This window comes from Leguminivora glycinivorella, chromosome 4 (genome assembly GCF_023078275.1).
Source record: "Leguminivora glycinivorella isolate SPB_JAAS2020 chromosome 4, LegGlyc_1.1, whole genome shotgun sequence".
NCBI classification, from domain to species: domain Eukaryota; kingdom Metazoa; phylum Arthropoda; class Insecta; order Lepidoptera; family Tortricidae; genus Leguminivora; species Leguminivora glycinivorella.
The window spans coordinates 19042482-19058894 of record NC_062974.1 but is presented as its reverse complement, the minus strand read 5'-3'; the positions used below and the strand labels follow the sequence as shown (position 1 = coordinate 19058894).

At 38.0% G+C, this 16413-nt stretch overlaps 1 protein-coding gene across 1 annotated transcript in view; it reads left to right on the top strand.

The window, feature by feature from the left end:
- The first annotated feature begins 426 nt into the window (after positions 1–426).
- Positions 427–16413, top strand: part of LOC125225384 (leucine-rich repeat neuronal protein 2-like) — a 76483-nt gene continuing 60496 nt past the window's right edge. Inside the window, exon 1 of the mRNA XM_048129081.1 lies at positions 427–678. The gene's annotated coding sequence lies outside the window, so the exon portion shown is untranslated. The remainder of the gene's footprint in view (positions 679–16413) is intronic.

Below are 16413 nucleotides of genomic sequence, written 5' to 3'. Positions count from 1 at the left end.
CAAACTTTAAATCATTGCTGAAAAAAACAGCCTTACAGGTAATTCGATTACTGCGGTAAACGCCAAGCGTTTCCTAGGAGCTCCAGAAATAAAATGAAAAACCGGTCAAGTGCGAGTCGGACTCGCTCACCGAGGGTTCCGTAAGCTTCTGAACTTTTTGTCACAAAATCTATAAATGATTTGATCATCAAACCCCCAAATCATTGCTGAAAAAAACCAGCTTTACAGGTAATTCAATTACGCGGTAAACCCTAAGCGTTTCTGGGAGCTCCAGAAACAGCTTTTGACAGCGTGGCTTCGGAGCTTATGCGAAAATTTATGGAAAATTGCATGGAACATGCGTTGCGCCCGTAGCCCGTAGGGTGCGCGGGCACTGGGGGTGTATTCTGTACACACGACGCTCGCCGTGGACCAGTCACCGCCGAGTGCGCGTCTAGAACGGTCGTGTCACAGTCTTCCCTCCACTTCACTCGCGCCCGCTCCCGATATCATAAACGAAAGATAATTAACAAAGCTACATTACGTGTGTTCTGTGCCCCGAACTGGATTTGGACGTGACTGTGCCATTATTAAAAGGCATTTTTCGTTGATTTATTCGGTTTTCAGTTGTAGTGGCTGTCGTGTTTTTTCGCTGAATGGACGTTAACTGAAAAAAACTCATTTGTACATGAATAAAAGGTATGTTCATTTAATTAAATTTAACTAGCATGTTGATATTACATCACGTTTTATCACATTAAAACACGAATCTCATTTATTTTAATAAGGAAAACATTTCGGAAAAATTGGTGGAAATATGTGTAAATGCCTAAAATAGGGATAAGTAGGTAGTTATACGAGTATTGAGTTCTGACAATAATTATGTCACAATAAGTCGAATGAAACAAAAACTTGTTATAATTGTCACAAATTGCTAACGATCGATAAAAAGGCACTTAAAAGTTTTTGTTTGTCTTATCACTCCGGCTACTTGAAGAGATTACTCGACTCCAATGTTTATGTTGGACTTCCGAGTAAAGTTTGCTCAAGACTTTTTAACTAGTTACCTGCCCACTTGTGTTCTTAGACGACTATACAAATAAATTACAAATCTGAATTGACCGCCTTGAAACGCGATACATTTATGGCCCACGTATTATTATTCAAATAAAGGGCTATGAATTGTGATTTTCCAACAAAAAAGGCAGCGGTCGGGCGTTATGATTTGTATTCGTTAGCCATCGCGAATCGTGTGACGGTTAAAATATTTATTGAGCATGTTTCTCATGTAAGATGAGACTGGCAGTGCCGGTGGGCGAGCGTTGTCCCTTCAAACACGCATGGAATTTCCACTAAACGAAACCTCGAAAAATTTTCCAGACCGTTTTCTGAATGTTTCAAGATATTCCCAGAGGTCGCCGGACTTGCTCCTCTGGAAGATTTGGAATAATTTGGTTTCCCAGGTATAGAAAAGTGTAATCGTGTGTTGTTTTCAGTTTGATTTGTTTACTGTCTAATTATTGTCAAACTTAAAAAAGTACACTTTGTATTAGCCATTGTTAGCCAATGTGGCCGGGTTTTTAATTTGGAACAATTGGATTACTTGTGTTTAGGTATCTCAAATCTCAATATCCACTATAGTAGCCATATAAATGATACAATATGCGAACGATAAAAGTTCGCTGTAGTATTTCACCATTTTTCGGAAATTTTCGAATGCGAAAATCGTGCGCTCGTATGTGGCTCGTATTTTAAAAAATGGGCCTTTTAATTGTAAAAAATATTTCTTTCTGCAAACCGAGAAAGTACATACACACTAAATATTTGCTTCAGAAATATGGCCACTACCAATTGGGACGAAATTCCGTCTGTCGGCAAAATTGCACAACTTCAGAGATTACTAGATGTTTAAACATGCGTGTGCCGTGATCCATGCTCGTCCAATCTATCCTTACACTACGCCGGCCGGTCCAATTTCACAAGGGTTTTCGGGCAAAAAATCTTAGGAAGTTCTATTAAGCGTACCATTGATGCATGGCTAATTTAAAACTAACAAGCACCTATTTGTGATGTTACTGCGAGTTAAACTAAAAAATAAGGTTTCATATCAAATAAGGTTGACGTAGCTAAATTATATTAGCCGGTTTACAAAATGTTAATTGCTTTAGAAATAACGACTTCCGTTGTAGAATTAGCCGAAGTGACTGAGCCATCACGGCTTGTTTATTAAAATTAATCTGGGAAATGAGGATAAACACCGTTCAGACATCGTCTTTGAGTAATGAGAGTTGATTCGTTATTTTCCTTTTACCATTTATATAACGAAAATTTATGTTATATTTATTTTATCCAATAGGTGAGGTTTCTAGTGGAACGAGTAGTTAATGAAAGGTCAGAAGTGAATTGAAGTAGTCGTCGAGAGTTGATTTAATATTGTCGACGTGACCAAGTCCTGGCCTGTAACCTCTCCGTTTGTTCAAATTTGAACAGCGGTTAGATTAAGAGGGGTCACACTACTAAAACGAGAATTAATTTGATATTGAATTAACTTTCGAATACACGGGTGAACAATATTGAACTTTTATGATTGTGTTATGTAGATTTATATGTACGAGTATTAATTATTCTCTCTCATCTAGTTACAGTCAACGAAGTCGGTTTCCATTAGAGAAGAGTCCTTATTATGTGCATATAAAGTATATATGAGCCATTTTCTAAAGGAATCCTTAAGCAAAAGACGCATAGAATCCTTTCTTGATGGAAAGCTACATATTTTAACGTACGCATAATAAAAGTTCGGAAAAAGCACGCCTGCAAAGCACTTCCTTTTTACCATCTGGTTCTAGTTCCCTATTACGAAATTCTAACTTTTTACGAACAGATGCCATTTCTCTTTGCAAAAACAATTTCTACTAAAGCTTCGAAGTGGATTTCGCTATGTCGCTCTCTTTCCTTATTCTGATTACTTGTATTTGCGTTGTACCAATTATGTTTTTATTCACCATGTCCGATTAATCCATAACAATCAAGTAGAATGAATCTAAGTTTTCTTTGGATAGTTTGATGCTGGGAAATTATGGCACTAAATTAGATATTCTAGTTATCCTGACTAGCCCCTCTAGCACAACTTGCCTTGTCGCGCGCGAGTCCATACTTGAAGTCGCGCTTGATGTATGGACTCGCGCGCGACAAGGCAAGTTGTGCTAAAGGGACTGGACGTAGTTATATTTGATAATACTTATTTTTTGTTCTATCGATATACATAGTTTTTTCCAAAATAAAGATAATACTTTTCTGTAAGTAGCTATTCTTTCGTGTACTTACATAGGTAGTATATAAAAAAATCTATTTAAAATCCTATAAAAAACTTGCTGCCCCTCTTGATATAAAACACTCCATGCCGCAGGCTAAATGAGTACTTAACATTTAAACTACTTTAGGTATGCAAAATTCCCACAATCCAAGAGCCTATTCGAACATTTTTCACTTGATTTATATACGGCCATATTTTATAAACGACGCTAAACCTATACTTCTACTTGATTTACTGTTTGATTCGGATGATCTAAGTAAGGCAGGCATGGAGGTCTCTCGGGCTGTGTTTACGCGGTACTATTACTACCAATTAGTGGGTCTGAGGCGGTTTTCTTTGATAGCCGCCGGTTGTAAACAGAAAATTGATCTGGCCGTCCGCTTCGGCCCGGATCGGCGTATGTGTATCACCTTTCATTTGATCAATTCTACTCAATCTGCCGTAAAAATCTGGTGGTTAAAGCCAAATTAACATATATTCACTCTCAGTCTTTTTAAGTTAATCAAGTTATGTTCGTGTTGTATTGTGTACAATGCAAAGATGCTTGCTTATTATTGACGACCGGTCTGGCTCAGTCGGTAGTGACCCTGCCTGTTGAGTCGCGGTCCTGGGTTCGAATCCCGGTAAGGGCATTTATTTGATGTGTGATGAGCACAGATATTTGTTCCTGAGTCATGGATGTTTTCTAATGTATATAAGTATGTATTTATCTATTTAAGTATGTATATCGTCGCTTAGCACCCATAGTACAAGGCTATGCTTAGTTTGGGGCTAAGTTGATCTGTGTAAGTTGTCCCCAATATTTATTTATTTATTTATTTATACTTTGAGGAATTGCAAGAACACCCAAACACAATTACAAGGCTAAGCGTATTGTACTCGTAATATCCAGTATTATCTTCACCGTTAGTCTTTTTAGTAATCATCATCATCCTCATCCTTTCGTTATCCCGGCATTTGCCGCGGCTCATGGGAGCCTGGGGTCCGCTGTAACAACTAATCTCAAGATTTGGCGTAGGCACACTAGTTTTATGAAAGCGACTGCCATCTCACCTTCAAACCCGAAGGGTAAACTAAACCTTATTGGAATTAGTCTGGTTTCCTCACGATGTTTTCCTTCACCGAAAAGCGACAGGCAAATATCAAATGACATTTCGCACATAAGTTCCTAAAAACTCATTGGTACGAGTCGGGGTTCGAATGCGCGACCTCCGGATTGAAAGTCGCATGCTCTTACCGCTAAGCCACCAGCGCCACCAGTCTTTTTAGTACCTAATGTTCGTTTTAAAAATATGTTCAATACAAATTATTATTGCTTAAAGTTTGAGGAGCTAAAACGCTAAACCATTCTCGTATAAGGCTGTGCGTTAACATATTTTACAATCAAATCCCCTATAAATGATTCCCAGCCTTCAAATTTATAGATACCTGCCTCAGTACTTCTATAATTCAACGTTCGTTATTGGGCTATATAATGGCTGACAAGCCTGCCGGCCTAGTCAAAGTGACAATCGTTGACGCTACGAGACGATCAAACCGCAGTCTAGCTCTTTCGCACCACTATAGAAGAGCGATAGGGAGGGCTAGCTACAGAGCGTAGGTGTCGGACATTGGCTAGATACCCTAATGTAGGCTGAGGCGAGAAGCTAATCCTCTGTTTGTCTCGAGGCTAAAATCGGTGGTTAAAATAAATAGCGCAATATATTTCGGTAAACTGCCTTCGTTTCCAATTATTTCGATTTTTAATGGCCTGTCAGGAGCGACGATTGGTTTTGGTTCGTCTGTTATTATGAACCAATAAACCATTATGCTCGGCTAAATGCTTACGCAAACTTGTGCGACTATCGTTAATTGTTTTCTTTCGGCCGTTGGCTATTTAAACTTCCAATCAAATACTACACAGACTTTAGCAGCAGAAATAAGAGGGTTTTTCAAACTCGTATTTTATGTCTGCCTTTGAACAAAAGACGTTTTACCAGTTCGTTATAGACATGGGTATATTTTATGATGTCAGGCTAAGCTAACTACGCATATGTCAATTGCTTGAGAAGTAGTCCTATAAAAAATAAAACATCGAACTAACGGTGAATGCTTAGTTCTCTATCTACGTTTAAAACTGGATGGACTATGAAATTGTGACGAATTTGTTACAAGTTCATAGTTCTACATTTTTCACCGCGCAGTAGCTCAATTTTTTCACCGCGCAACGAATCTACCGCCACGAAAAAAGGGGCTTGTTCGACATTAACATGTTACTTACAATGTAACGCTAATGATTTTCAAAAGCCAGCTGTCAACTCGCTGGAATGGAAAATTAGTAGGCGTTTCGAAGATTAAGGCAGATGCAGAGTTGCGTGACCGCAGACTATTAAACGCAGCTGTAAAAGTTGCGCACGCACTCCTAGATCCACTGCTTTAATCAATCATTAATGCGCTAATTGTCAATCGATAATCGATTTGAAGGTTAAGGCTTGTGTCAACAAATTAAGTTATTATCTATGCTGTATTTTATTTTAATACAAACTGGGGTAATACAAAATCAAAAACTGTAACAAAAGACCAGCATATTTAAGTATAAGATATCGATATATCTATAATAAGTACATTCGTTTCAATATCAGATTCGATTCCTTCAATTAATAACGTATTAACGTACATAAGTAAATCTTACCTACCAATATTACATACAATATAAAGAAATATATTGCAAGAACTTACCTACTTATAACCTAACCGCAAAGGCTTAGAATTTTGAAAAAAGTCCCGACATTGTCCACTGATTTTCATGAAACATAGCTAAGAACACTCCCCACTTACTTAGCTTTCTAACAAAAAAAAAAAAACGAAATCTAAATCGGTTCATCCGTTCGGGAACCGCGATGTCACAGACAGACACACGCAGACAGACAGACAGACAGACGCGTTTGACCTGTATGTGACTTAAATATGTGTACACAGCGCGAGAACTTTAAAGTGTTAGACAGACAAACAGATAGACAGACACATCAAACTTATAACACCACGTCGATTTACGTCGGGGGTTAAAAACAGTTTCGAAGTATCTGCACGCGCTTCTTTCAAATACAATTGCCCTCATCGTCGGTTTTGAATTACAGCGGTGTGAAAAGTCCACAATTTTATTCCATTATCCGGTCTCAGCGGTTGACCTAACGCAGTTCCCGTGTAATCCGGGCTTCGCCAAGAGACGTTAAAAGTTCGGAACAAGAACTTTCTTACATTCATAAACATTTTACTTTGCGAGCGCGGTTAGGGAGACACTTGATATTTTACACTTAAAACTGAAACGCGCTGATGGCTTAATATCTTATATCTTCGCACATTCGTAGGTCGCACACTTTATCATCGTTAAGACAGTGTCGCCCTTGCGGACGTAAAGGGATTACTACTGAATACAAAACGATTCGCTACGAAAAGTTTATGTCTTGCCGCGGGTCGGCAATACAGAGTGGGTCGTTACTGAATCTTCATCCCGGACTTTATAGCGCTCTCAATTGTAGAAATGGTCGAGTAAACAATAACCTGATTGTGAGCTCAATAAAATATAATGTGGAATAACTGACCTTAGATACTGATTATCCGGCTTTATAGCGAAACTCAAATAGAATTTTGTAAGACTTATATTGACCGGGATGTAGACCGTGATTACCTTTTTGATTTTTGTCGAGCTCCCGATATTTCGACGCAGTTGCATGCATCATGATCACGGAAAACTGACGAAGGCGGGTGGATGTCAAAGTTGCGTAGACAGCGCGCGATCTACCCTCCTTCGCGCGCGTCGGCTGCGTTCACTTTCAGCATTACTACTGGATACTGGTTCTATATCCCGGTCAATATAAGTCTAATGAAAATAACCGTGAATCATTCAAAACTCTTAGAATTTTGTAAATTTAAAAACATTTAACGTCGTTTAGTTATTTTCCTTGCCAACATTACTTTGAGGATTATTGAACAGTCTCCATCCGAGGATGTTATAAAAATAAGTCAAACGAAGCCCTTGTCATAACCCGCTGACACGATTTTAAGCAGCCAGGTAAACGAAGGGTTCTCCCTATAAAATTAGCACGCCGTCCACGTGTAGAGATATGGACTTCATGAATATATCATTGGTGTACTTTGCCGTTTCGTTCGTCGCTTCACTGCGTAAATTCCAAAATCGCATGTAGTTCTAGTCGGATTTTGAATTGCCTATAGGCAATTGTTTTAATTATTGAAAATGAATTAACCTGTTAAATAAGTTTCAAGCGAAAATTAAAACGAGTAACAGCATAATAAATATCGAATGTTAATGTACTTGTCATAATAAAAACATGCCAATTCTGAATTAATAAATAATTAATAATCATCTATATGAGTTCCGAGAATTTAATTAATAATAAAATTTTACCAACTTTAAAAATGGAGGAGATTATCGATTTCCCTGCATCAACTTCTATTCTGTATTATAATTTAACTATATTCTTAACTCTGAATAGGCTAGTTTCCTATACTTAAAATAAAATATTTTATGCAGTGCACGAAATCAAGCACCACATAATTAGAAGAAAAATATGGACAGTAGTTATGTTTAAACATAATTTCTATTTTGTAAGTCAAAGAGAAACATATAAAGTAAATGAATTGACCGTGAAGTCATTCCTTAGTATTTTATAGTAATTCCATATTAGCAAATCGTTTTGACACTTCTTAAAAAGAAGCTGATTTGACTAGCCTAGCAAAACAGTTTTCTCAATGTTCGGTTAGAATAATGACTACCATGAAAAATTAAATGAAGTCCTCGAGATAAAAAGAACATTATAATTTGCACCGGGGAAGTTATTGTTTGTTGTGATTGTGACATAAGTATTATTTCGAAAACATGTTATAATATTAACTTTGTATAAGTAACAATACCGTCCAATCTATGACCATTTTGGAAGCCATCACTGGCCAATTACCCCAAAAATCGTTATTGTATTTTTTCCGAACACAATTGAATCGGCAAATGTGACGTCTTCAACTACACGGTACCACATTGTCTATCGTCCATAAGGCTGTTTTCAATTTGAAGTTATATGGAAATGGTGTCTTGTAGACTATCGACAATAAGTGCCCTTTTGGTAGAAAATGGCACAAACATCGGCCCTAGAGGGCCTGAAACGACCGGCGATACATCAGGGTTAAGGGTGTGCGATCGATATTCAATATCCGGACGAAATTCGCCTCTTCCGAACCGGAAATACCGGCTACAGACTACTGTCCGGATTTACCGATACTTGCTTGGTTAAACTAACCGCTCGTGTTTTGGCAAATATGAAAGCAATAATCCGGACGGTTGCTTATTGGAAATTGGGATGGTAAAAATACGTGCGTGTGTATGGTGTTGCACGTCATATTGTAATCTTATACGGATTTAGACCACATAGTTCTTAAGTATCTTAAGTTTCTGTAAATGAGGCTTAGACTAGGTATTGAGATAAGGGGTTGTTTAAAACACCTAACCGAAGTATGTACCTATGTGTATTCCGCATAACACCACGCGCACGTTGTGTATTGATCTAATTTACAACGTGTTTAGTGGGTGTTTCTGGCAAGTATTAAAATAACCATCTAAATAAGCTTTTTGGTTTGTTTCAGGTAATAAATGATCTTCACACTTTTATGCAGATTGCTTACTTCTGTGGCATAAAGGTACCGCTGGATCTATAAAATATTAATAAATTCAACAAAATAATACTTATAGTAAAATGCAGTAAGTATATTTTAGTTGTTATAAAAAAAAACGGGGGCTTGTCCGTTACTACTGCCGTTTATAGTGACGAAACTTTTCACTTAGATATCCCATTGAAAAATGTCTTCTTCTTCACGAATAATATAAACATTCTCACGTCAACATGAACACATTTTTATGTAAGAGCAAATTTATTCATTCACGGCTTCCAATTGCAACAAAAAGTTGTGTCAAATCGATTCAAACTACAAATAGGAAGCTCGTTGCTTGTAAACGGTCTTGTTTAGCGAATTACAGTATATTTGTCCAACATTATAACGCGAGAAAAACATTAGATAACTTTAGCTGGACGCAATCCCATAAAACGTTACGATCTCTCTAGCACGCACTCGACTTGGCCATAACACTACACTAAACGCTTCGCTCACTCAAGGGGCTGCTGTCATTGTTTATTCGTATGGTGCTTACAAGATGATTCGTCATAATGTGAACGATGTGATGGGAACGATGTGAGACAACCTGACGGGAATTTACTCATCGTTAAATACTTCAATCACATTACTTATCATTATTTCCTGGAGTTGATTAAAAAATACTTTCAACTCGGGAATAACACGTTTGAGCGTACGTTTTCGGTACATTGTTAAAGTTAACCTAGCCCCGACAAACTAACAATGTTCATCAAAACTGTTCCAATTGCTGTTTCCACGTTTTTGTTGTTCGACCGCGGTTTCATTGTGGCTTAACTGTTTTAATTAAAACTAAAAATGCTACAAATATACTGCCCCATTGTTAAAAACCCAGATTGTCTTGTACAATTGTACCACAGCCGGTATGCCAGGTTAGTTTGCGGTACACGATAAGTACTCGAGCAGGTAATTAACAGTTCGTGTTTTAAGATTACCGAGAACCGAGAACGTCGGCTGAATCAGTGCCGCGCGATTTCGTTATCTACATAAACGATCTTGAATGCAGAGCGTCTTATAGAAATGTTCTTATCCCGCCCGCGTTTCCTCACATATCACCTGCTAATTTATGTAGCATCGCGGCAGAGTTATGGGGACGGCATTATCTAGAGATACGGGTTGGCACCGCGGCTCGGGGAAGGTTCGATGTCCTTCGATCGCATCTCGCTCGGCCACGCCACCGGCCCCGCGTCCGCAGGTGTACGCGATGCACCTGTCCCGCCGACTTACCATAAAATGCGATTCAACCTTCCTCGCGTGAAACAAACCTCCGTCTCGTTCCAACCCCTAAGCCCGACAGGGACGCAGGTACAATCACGACCCGCATTAACTCAATGTACGGACAGAATGCGGCCGAACGGAATATCAGTTTTTACCGCCGCAAAAACTATCGGAATTTCTAGTCTGGGTTAGGTACGGAGCCGTAATCACTCGCCCGGGACTTACTTTTAAAACAATATCTTCCCTTTTATGTGAAGCAGGTGTAATTTATTGGGATATTCTAGCTCCTTTGTTCCTTTTGAGTTTTGATTTTTCAATTGCCCTCGCCTCGGCGGATTGATCGCAGCGAGACTTTTTGTTTTTCTTCTGTCTACTGTCTTGAGGATCCGCGGTGTTTGCTTGTGAGTTTAGATTGGATTTTGCTTTCTCTTTTTAACATTCTTTTATCAGAACGAGCCGGAACAAACTCGATGTTGTTATGGTTCGATCTCGGTCGAACGGTTAACCTTTCAGTGTTACAAATAAAAAATCAATTACAAATAACAACAAAGAGAACAAGATGAAAAACCATGACGTGGCATCAGTTGTAGCATTGTTGAAGAATTAATAGGCGCAGTCTAACAGCGGTATCACAACACGAAATCAAGAAGGGAGCGTGCTCGCTATATACTATCTACTGTTCAAAAATTAACGGTACGCATAGTGGGTATTTATTTACCACTTTAAACTTCTAGATTCGTTCATCAGTGCAGCGCCAAACATAATCTACTTAACTCTTATCAGTTCTTTTTTTGGAAATATGTAGTATGAGCGTCAATTATAATGTTTTATCAAGGGCTTGTCTTTAGCTTTACGTGGCTTTACCTACTTTATATGATGCCCTAAAGTTTGTCTTCATATCGAGTGGGGACAACATTGTACTTAACGATGAACTTATGAAATACGGAATATTCTATTGTCAGAGAGTAAAGTATGTAGGTACGTCCTAATTGAAGTCGTGGAAACAATCAGGTTAATTTTTGTCATGAGTAAGTGAATAGAATCCATAATTACCACTAAAATGTGAAATCAAATATTCGGCAGACAAGCGAATGCACTTTTAGCTTTGATTAAAATCGTGTAAGCGTATATCTGGCTACAAAATGCAATGCAAAGCATATGCAAAAACCAGTTCGGTTAATCATGATTTTTTGTCCCCGTCCATCAGAAAGTATGCAGCGAGCAGGTGCAGCCTGACATGGTACAAATAAGTATTCGTTTTAATTAAACAAAAAAAAAGTTGGCACAGGAGCTATGGTCGTTCAGCCACGCATGCCAGAGTTGCTAGACTAGAAAAAATATTATCTCTCGTGTCACACGAACTAGTGTAGTCACGCGCGTGGTCGCGATTCGAAAATACGAAAAATAAAGTAATAACTAATTTAGCTCTTGTGTTCTGAAATTAGGCAGCAATTGTGGAAAAGGCGATAATCTTGTGCACTATAAATTTTATGCTCGTTGTTACTGCAAACTTAAAATTTCGTGAATAGTGGTAGCATTCGTTAGTGTTACCGCAGCGAATTATTTATGGCAACAATTATATCTAGATATTATGATGGGATTGGTAGAGAATTTACCGCCACGGAACACGCTAACAATAGGCCGGCCTGTGTCGGCGCATACTATCTCCGCTGAACTGCATTCGTTTTGCTCTTACCGCGTTCCGACGGTCTAGACGTAATATTTCTAATAGAAACAATAATATAAAGCTATCTCCGTACTTAGAGATAATCTTAAACTGATTTGGCCGCAGCGAAACCTTTTATACCACATATTATTCCTTTTATAGTTGCTTGGAATCCAATTTATGGAACAAATGCATTTAAGAAACGGCACATGCCTATACAGTAGATACACAATCCAATTTCGTTTAAGCAAACTTTCAAATTCAAACTCAACTTTGCCTTTTGCCTGTAACGCTTGAAACCCTAATCGTTGTAACTGAAACTCGTTTGGCCGGGAGAACAAATCAAATAAAACCTTTTACTTTGAAGGCAAATATGTGAGTTTATTAAAACAAAACATCAGCCGCACTCATTTCCAATTCCAGCACGATTGTAGGCGCCCCGCGCCGCGCACTCGGCACGCCTCCGAGGGCCGCGCGCGGTAGGTGTATTTAATGTGAATTATTCCTAACTGACAGAACGTCTACGCGACACTCACAAAAACAACAAGAATAAAAGAACTTTCAAATAAAGTGAACGCCTTGTTTCGTGAGGAATATTAAAATGGCTCAGCGGTCGCGGCGGGCGCGCCTGACTCGGAATTTGCTTGACTCACTCCCGATTAAAAAGAAGCGATTTTTGACAGGATGACTGCCGTTTCGTGATTCTGTGCGTTAATGTTGGTTATTAAAATATGAGCGGAAATTCAAAATGCGTGATAGGAAGGGCGCGGCGCAGCCTGTGCATATAAATTAGGTGTGCATTTAAAAACAAATAAACTGGCAGTTAAATGATCATAATAGTGCGCTATTGTAATTTATGGGCTTATTAAGACAGTGTAAATGCTTGGATAAGTGGGACGTTGGACAAAATATTGCTGAACAAGTTCCATTCCGTCTGAAGGAGTCTCGATAAATTTCTCAAGCCCACGTTTGCTGGGAGCGTAATTATCTCGAATTAAGCGAGTCATTACAGGAGCGGCGGCTAACGAAGTCCTGACGCAGTACTGGGCATCAATCAGCACTTTAACTTCAAACACTAGGTACTCGTAGGCCAGTAGTTCTCAAAAAGTTTGTAGTTTGTGTTTTGTGGAAAAAGTTAAATCATTTGTCTTTTCCTATTTTGTTACCAAGATTTATTTGATGAATTGAATTTTTATTTCGTCATTAAGGTTCTCTAGTATATAATTATGTTGTCTTAATTATACCAATTATCCTGTATAAATCTTATGAAAGTCGATTTATATTACTAAATGTTGGTAACAAAATAGGATCAATTAAAATTTGCTGACGTACAAAGTTTGTGAGAACTGCTCAGGCACGGATGGCTAAAATAAAATTAACAACATTTTTTATAGTTTCTTTTTGTAAATATGAGGACATTTATTCCATAGCTACTTACTTACCGATTGTTATTTATACAAGCAGGCGTCTAGAGGACAAACAGTGACATATTCCAATACACCTAAAATAAAATAAAAACTATCAATCTTTCGTAAACCAGCCACCAGACCAGACAGGAGATAAGATTAAAGAAAACATAAGATTAAATAAAAAATACATTAAATCTTTTAAGGGCGAACAAAATGAAAATACAAGTTATTTTTAAAAGTCACTGAGTCAGTTTTAGGAGTATAGCTTATTGCATAATAGGCGAGACGACTAAAAAAAAACGAATTAGTCCGTCAGATTATCAAAGAGTTTTAGACACATAATTATATTTTCTTTTTTCTCGTAAACGAAAAACGACGACGGTACAGTGCGTTGAAGTTTCGCGTGACGTCACGCCTAGGTACAATTTTTACTTAGAAGTGACGTCAAAACCCCCCACTCCGGCACTTTGATGCTAAACTTTATATCTTTGTATTTTTTCGTTAATTAAAAAAAGCGAAAAATATGTGTTCAGTATTTTGGGACGATTTAACTGACAGACTAAACAGAATGCCATTTTTTTATGTAGTCGTCATCCCTATTGATTGCTCCTGTTACAGGTCCTGGTATAGAGTCCAGGTACTGTCAAACTATTTAGTTGCGGCCTGGTGCCAGCCGAGACGCCTCATAACCGGAAGGTTCAGTTTCGCCCCCGAACACCGCAATCATTAAGACGAAAGGAGTACCCCGAAACCGGCTTTTCATACAAATGTCCTCATTTTCCTCTCTGGAAATCGATATTATCCATACTAATATTATAAATGAGAAAGTGTATGTGTCTGTTTGTCCGTCTTTCACGGCAAAACGGAGCGACGAATTGACGTGTTTTTTAAGTGGAGATGGTTGAAGGGATGGAGAGTGACATTGGCAACTTTTTGTCTCTTTCTAACGCGAGCGAAACCGCGGGAAAAAGCTAGTTGGTAATATTTTTAAATAATTTGATGTGTTTTAATCGTGGTCCGTTTGCCCTTACATTTCATATTTTTAATATAGGGCTGTTCAATTTACTAAGCGGATATTTAAAAATGACATTTTCTTCTGCATAGTATAACATCTTATACAGCTGAATGTTATTAAAACGACAAAAAATGTAATAGATAATATGAAAAAGACTTAATTAAGTACATCGGTAAAAAATTCGGACTTTTATACGGATACGACGCATAAGTGCCTGCACATCACTTCTTGTTACTTTTTGGCAAGTTGCAGACCACATTTGTTTGAATTCATCAAGTAATATATATTCTCGGCCATTCTTTGGTAAGTATGTCTCAGCAATGGTCCAGCACCGCTTGATAGGGCAGAGCTCTGGACAATTAGGTGATAAGCTTCTTTTTGAACAAATTCTATGTTTTTTGGCTTTAGTAGCTCAACTGTCTGACAAGCATAGTGTGTCCTTGCTAAATCAGGCCAAAACAAAGGAGAGATATAATGCATCGGATAGATGACAAAAAGTCGTACTAACTATCTTTGTACGGCTTTTAAACATTGATCACAATTGTAACTTAAAAACATGAAAATAGGGACATATCAACCGGCGACCTTCAATTCAAGAGTGAACAGGCATCTTCTGGGTGAGCTCACTCTATCGTAGGCCACGTCTTTGCCTTTGGCTAGTCTGTGGCCAAGAGTAAGCCCATTTGCTTATAATAAAAAAAATCTATGAATAAAACACCCCGAATTGTGTAAAAATATTGTCCATAATGTCAATATTGAGGAAAGAAAATGAGGACCACATTTGTATGGAGAATCGATCGTCCCCTCTTCTCTGTCAGCGCTGCCGTTAACAGAAGACAGTTTTGGTGGCTTCATTTGTACTCTTACTTAATGATCATCGCTGTACATTTCAGATAACGCACTAATTTTGTGCGTGCTAGTAAATACTTTTTATGGCGGTCAATGGTGATGGGCGTTGGTAATTGCTATTAGGTTTAATACGCTCGTGTTTTGTAAGACTTGCAACGATATACTTATTAAGGTCGTTCACTCTCTGATTGCGTTTTGTTAAGGTATTACACACTATTGGGCATATATCTACGAGTACTTTCAAATAATATTAGACATCACGCATAAAAATTTGTAATCAATGTGTGTAATGACTTATTTAATAAAACGAGTGTTTCTAGTAAAGATGGTAAACAACTTTTAACAGAGCTTGTTTTGTACAAGAAATATTCCAAAGCGCCGAAAACGTGTACCTATTTTTTTTTTAAAGAAACTAATGCCATTGCTAGAAATGTTATCAAGTTAAATCCAAGTTAAATCTTGCTGAACTATTCCGAAATATTAGTAAATCTGTTTTATACCGAATGCAATAATTTACGAACTATTCCTGAAATCAATTCGCGTGACTATTTTGAGGCGTTTGAACATTTCTAAAGAAACAATACAGACTGGCCAACCGCTTGTAACCAGTCCCGCCCACCGTACTAACTTGTTTATGTTTCCAATAAGCACGCATTAAGAGCACAGCGCGTGTGGTTGACACCTTGCGCCGTCACTAATCCAGTTCAGTCGGTCTAAATTTAGACTCGAGATGAACCTCTGTGGACCGACCAGTCTAGCTTTGCGGTTAGATTCTGTGCACACCTGGAATCGCGTTTTGCAAGCAATTTTGTACCTACTCTGTATATACAGGGTGGGGCCTGTAACAAAAGCAAAAAATTAAACTGTAGGCTGTACTCCTTAAACTGACCAACATTTGTTTAGCGACTTTACAAAATCATGAAGTCTCTAATTTTCTAACTTTTCATACAAAATAAATATTAGCTTCAATGGACGCCATTATTGTTGTCATTGACGTTGTCAGTCACACTTTACACTTAACAGAATTCGCAATACATTATTACCTCTTAGAAAAAACTTTCAAGGGTGATAAAAATCAAAATACAAGTTATTTTTAAAAGTCGCTGAACAAATGTTGATCAGTATAAGGAGAATAGCCTACAGTTTAATTTTTTGCTTTTGTTACAGGCCCCACTCTGTATAACCACGCCACGCGCACACTCTTCTTTAACATATGTCAGTTAGTTGATAAATTGATAATAGATATAAACTTATAAAGTATTTGGTA